Raw genomic sequence first — 6,000 nt, forward strand, 5'->3', positions numbered from 1 at the left:
TTTGCCACATGCATGTCAGGTAGAGTATTAATCTCCAGGATATAAAAAGAACTCAAAAAACTTAACACCAGAAAAATAAACAACCCAATCAGTACATGGGCCAAGGAACTGAACAGACGCTTCTTATAAACAAATCCAGCCCGCCTTTAGAGAGCCTTCTCCTGCTGGCCTCCTCCACCTCACCTCTCCCTGGCTGCCTCCTGTCCTCTGCCCTCCACTGACCTCTCCCAGGCTGGACACCCATCCCCACTTGGAGCTCTGGGTCTTCAAAGCCAGCACAGAGCCTGTGACATTCCAGGAAAAATTAGCAAAATGGGGAGACTTTAGTCAGGGCTTGCAGCTCTGCTACCCGTGGTAAAAGGCATTGTGGCACAGGGAAAGTGGGCCTCAGACCGGCCACTGGAGATGGCACTGTGCCGTCCCTCAGAATGTCGGCGAGGCCTCTTCTGTCTCCTCAGGCTCCCTCTCCTGTCCCAGATCACAGCCCAAGCCACAGGCCTCCCAAAGAGCTAGCAGCAGGTCTTCTCTGTGTGCACCTGAGCCTGAATGTTTGCTAGTCCTGTCCCAGGGTGGGAGCTGATCTGAGGTGGACAGGCTGCCCTGGTCCACAGGTAAGTGCAACACCTGAGAGTAAGAGCCGGCCATGACCCTTCTTAGAAGCCGAGGTCACGAGACCCTGTCCAGCTCCCCAGAGGTGATGTCAAACCCGCACACTCTGGATGGGGTGGCGCTCTTCTCTGCCTCACAGCTCCTGTGGGGAGGCACTCCTCCTGCCTGCCACATGGTCATCGCTCCTCCCGACGGTGGGCCCCTCACTACCGCCTGCTCCTTTTCCTTACCAGGTGAGCTGCTGGGGGAAAGGTCCACCTGGTGCTGAGGCCCCTGCTGGACTCATCCTCCACCCCCACCTCTGGTCCCCGCTGGCTTCTCCTTCCCTTACAGCCGCCATGCTGACTGTCCACTGCCCCCCCAGTGCCCCTCAACACTGCTCTGCTGCAGCTTTGCCCAGACTCCGTGCTGTGGCCACCCATCTGCTTAGACCTGGAGGAGGGCAGAGTCGCTCCTGGGCACCGGAACCTGGCTCGCTGCTCTGCTGGGCTGCTGCCTCAGGAGGGGGTCGTCACCAGGGTCTCTGACATGGGGTTTGCTCCCAGGGCACTTATCTGCGGCTACAACCACCTGGCCTCTTTATTTTTTTGAGCCTATCTCTGTTTAGTCAGTTTTTGTGCCTCTGTGACTAAGAGACCCGAAAAGAGCGATTTAGAGGAGGAAACGCTTACTTGGGGGCTCAGGGTTCAGAGCTCTCAGTCCATAGACAGCCAGCTCCATTCTCGGGGCTCAAGGCGAGGCAGGACATCGTGGCAAAACAGTGTGGCAGAGGGAAGCGGCTCACGTAAGGATCAGGAAGCAGAGACTCTGTGCCCCCAGATACAAATATATACCCCAAGGCCACGCCCCTAATGCCCCACCCCCTCCAGCCACACCCCACCTGCCTCCAGTCAGCACCCAGTTAATCCCACCAGGGACTAACTCACTGATTGGGTTAAGGCTCTCATTACCCAATCATTCCACCTGGAAACCTTCTTGATTGTCTCACTCTTGACCTCTTGGGGGACACCTCCCATCCAAACCGTAACAACCTAACTTCTTCCCCCATGAGGGGACACCTGGCCTTGCGTTGTCTCACTCTTGACCTCTCGGGGGACACCTCCCATCCAAACCCTAACAACCTAACTTCTTCCCCCAGAGGGGACACCTGGCCGTCCACAAGCTGCAGGCCATAGCTTTCATGCGTTTTCCTCTCCGCCATTCCTACCCAGGCAGGGAAACCCAGCCCCCAGGACCTGCAGGGAATTCGATGGTTCCCATAATCTTCTGTTCCTTGGGGAAGGTGGTGCAGCCGTAGCCCCTTGTGAGAGGCGTGGCAGGCATCCAGCAAACGCCTCTTTTCTGGAATTCAGCAAGGACTTTCTCAAGGACTAGGAGCAAAGCTTCTGAAGGGCCATTCCGGACACGGGTCTCAGCTGACAACCCCCCACCTTTGTAGTGGGGGCTCCGATACCTCAGAACGCAATGCCCCCCTCTCACACTGGAAGGGGCTGCTCTCAGCAGGGGAGGGGAGTTTCCAAAGCCAAGGAGGCCGGGAGCACCCAGTTTGCTGCCACCCACCTGAAGGACAAGGCTCTGGCTGCCACTGGGCCCCATCTGAACCGTGCTGTTGGTGAGGGCAGCAGCCAACCCACAGGGACCAGTGAAGGAAATGAAAGTCCCGGGCCCTCTCTCCTCAGACGCCATCATGGGCCAGCACTCACCGGAAGCCGGAGGACTTGGAGCCTCCCACACAGCTCCCATGGCCCAGAATGGGCAGACCGGGCAGAGGGGAGACTGAAAATCCCTGAGGGTTGCCACGGGATATGCCCTCCAGATGCCCAAACGGCCCCCATGCCGTGGCCTCTGTGTGTGTCCACTTCACATGGTGGTCCTCTCCCTGGTGCCTGCTGTCTGCACTCTGTGGGCTCTGGCCTGTGGCTGCAGAGCCTTCACGGGCTCGTCCACATTACTCATTTAGACTTTATTAGGAAAAGCAGAAGGGAGATTCTGCACCTTCTGCCGGCTCCTACACGACAGAAGAAATCCTGGAGGGAGACATTTGAGGACCTCTCTGGCTCTCCGTAACACAGGAATGGCCCAGCAAAGACAGCCGTGGCCCCTCACTGCTCACCCTCCTCCTTTAAGGACAAACAGCACAAAACAGCATCACAAACAGCACAAAATCTCAGTGACATGGACCAGCACTGCACACCACTCAGGTTGGGTCTGTGGGATCTAAGGGACCCCTCCTCGGCTGTGGTCCAGGTCCCATCCACTCACACCCCAGGCTACGGGGCAGTGGCCAGGCCCTTCATTCTTCTAGAGAGGAAGGTTGGAAATTGCCTGACGGGTAGGTGGACACACAGGCGTAGGACCCACCAGCCCAGGTTCCCTGCTGGGGACGACCCTCTCCGCAGAGGTGGGCAGAACAGGCAGCACCTTCACTCCCCCAGAACCCTGTCTGTCCATCATGTGATCCTGGAGTTCACAGTGCTCCAAGTTATAGCAGCCCAAAGGATTAATGCTCCGCTGCCAAGGGCTCTGAATCCAGAAATGGATTCTATGCATATCCTACAAGTTCAGCATTTCTAAATCAAAAAATAGGTTTAACACTCATATCCCAAAAGTTCTGCTTTCAAGTGTCAACAAGAGATCTGACATACATTTTCTCTTGCTGCTCTACAGAGTAGGGGAAGTGCCTTCAATTCCACTCAGGCCCCAAATCCTGAGAGTTCGTGGTTCTCACAAAACCTAGAAAGGCAAACAGGACGCTCTGAGGGATCGGGGCGGGGGGGCGGAATAATCCAGAAAGCAGGGCCCTTGAGGAAAGCACCACCTAGCTTTCCTCCGTTGCCTCTTTCATCATAGAGAAAGAAGCTCGGTCCTGCTGGGGGGAGGCGTGGAGCAGGGGACCCCACCACCACCCCCAGTGACTCCTCTGCTTTTGCCTCAGGAGAGCGAGCAGACCCGCTCCCCCCCAGGCGCAGGCAGACACGTTCGCCTGTTTTCCACGTATATTCTGCCACGTTGAGCACGAGGCCTGACGGTTCCTTCTGAGTCTTTTCATGGATGTGATCTCCAGCTGCATGTTGACTACACTAGGGTTTTTAAGCACCACGAAAGGATTTTCCTTTGAAACTCAGTCTAGTTTCTCTCTTTAAGAGAGTATTGGTTTTCTGTGTTGAATTTGATCCTAGTTCTATATTATATGTATTCTATTCCTATATATTAAACTGTATTTTATATATACATATTTCTACATATGCTTATTTCTACTTCGGATGACTGGCTGTCCTGGCCTCCCCAGGCCTGGGGAGTTTTGTAGAGTCCCAGGCCAACCAGGAAGGCGGTCACCCTAATAGGAGTTAGCTTGTTCAACTTTTCTTCTCTAATGTAGCTCCCAAGTCAGAGAAGAAAGAAACCATTCCCTGGTTAAAAACGTGGGAGACGATGCAGTTTGCTGGGGTCAGCTCCTGCACTGAGCAACCACCAGTCCTCACCATCAGTGTCTCCAGAATCAATGTGACCAGTGTCCCCCTTGTGATCCACGCTACCAGAGCCAGCGTCATCACCGACTTCAGGCTGCAGCATCGCCTGCTCTGAAGTGAAAGCTATAATCCAGATCTTAAGTTAACATCTCACAGGAGGAAACCTCCCATGGAAAAATACCATGGAAAAGTCCACACTGATACACTCATTATGGCAAGGCTATAATTACCACATCGCCGTCAGGGTTTCCATGCTACGTGGGGCCTGAATCTTGGTGGAGCACAATTCTTTCCAGCTGGAGTAACACGGACAGGTTTTCAGGTCATTTGGGGATTTTTCCAAATTGTTTACACATTGGCAAGGCTGGGGATGGGGAAAGGAAAGAGGGGAAGATGAGGCTAGGAACAGAATAAACAGTAGGGATTCCTGTTCCTAGGGCGTCCTTTCCACTGAGACTAGAAGAACACAAAAAGCAACCGACCAGGCTGATGAAGAATATCACCCGACTCCACTCCTGGATTTGGGGTTTGAAATGACACTTTGTCCTTAGTTTTCTTTTTAAAATGAAGTATTAAATGAAAGAACCAGGATTACCCTTTCCCCCTCATCCCTGAAGCATGGCCTACCACTGGAGAAACGAGCTCTGGGCTCTCTGTGCCTCGGGGAGAGCAGCACTGGGAAGAGCCGAGTGGGAGAGATGGGTCTTCTTCTAGCAAAATCTGAGGTTGCAGATAACGACTTCATCTTTCTGAGTGTCTGGCCCGTTACTGCAAGACGGGGACACTGCTCGCTGGCCTGGCTTGGTAGTAGATTTCTTAAGCATGTCCACAAGGCCACAGGTGTGAACTGTCTTACCAAGTGATGGGATCCTTCTGTTTGTTCTTTCAAGCTGATCCCCTGCTGCCCTCCAGACACAGTGAAGTCAGGGGCCTCCTGCTGGTCCCCGGAGGCCAGGGAAGAAGGGGTACCTACACCCTACTCTGCCTCGCTGGACACTGCCTCTCCCAGTGCAATGCACCCGCAGGCTCTCCAGCTTACTTCTCTAAAGGTTTTACAGTCGTTGCTCTAGCACCAAAAAAATCTCTGAAGGACATCTCACCCTCATCTGGTGACTTTGTACAGCACCAGAGGAGAAGCCTCCTCCGTGGAGTCTTTGGGGACAAAGACACAGACCTTTCTCAAGGCACACAGAGACCAACAGAATGACCAATACAGCTCCTCAAACAGCAGGAGGCCAGAGATGTTGGTCCCTGCCTTACCCTGCCCCGGGCCTGGGGACAGGGCTGAGGGCATCTGTTCTAGCTGTTGTTAGACTTCAGTCACAGCCATGGCAGAGCAAAGGATGAAGTGTTACTTGGATATTCAGACCCAACTTTCCATTCTCAAACATGTTAAGAATTTGGAGGTCAGTGTGTATCTTTTTCTGCCGCAGCCAGGAAGTAGCATGATTAATCTAGTGAATGAGGTGGACAAAGGTCGAAGCTGAATTGCAAGGTCGTGAAAACACTCAGGATTGCTAGCCATTTATTTTCAGAAACTGTCAACTAAAAGGTTCCTCTGGGGTGGCTGTGTCTTGGGCTGGCGATGAAGGGCCAGCTGCCTTCCTATTTAGCACAGAGCTGGAAAGCAGCAAACGGCCCATCCTTGTGGTGATGGAGTGCGATGCTGCCACAGTCTTGTTGACACAATGAGACACTCTGCCGTGAAGTAGCGCAGCGTGTTCCCACTCGTTTTGCTCTAGGGGCGAAAGCTGTGCTGGTCTCCAGTTCCCAGCCCTAGCCCATCCCTGGGCCAGCCGCGCACTGGGCTCCGCGGAGCCCGCGCCGCTAGGGGGCGCTCCAAGCCCTCGGTCGCTAGGCGCGCTGCCTGGGCCGGGGTTAGCTAAGGCCCCGCTGCTTGTCCTTTGAAGTGCAAGTTTGG

The sequence above is a fragment of the Marmota marmota genome, unplaced genomic scaffold, assembly GCF_001458135.2.
Source record: "Marmota marmota marmota unplaced genomic scaffold, marMar, whole genome shotgun sequence".
Taxonomy (NCBI): domain Eukaryota; kingdom Metazoa; phylum Chordata; class Mammalia; order Rodentia; family Sciuridae; genus Marmota; species Marmota marmota.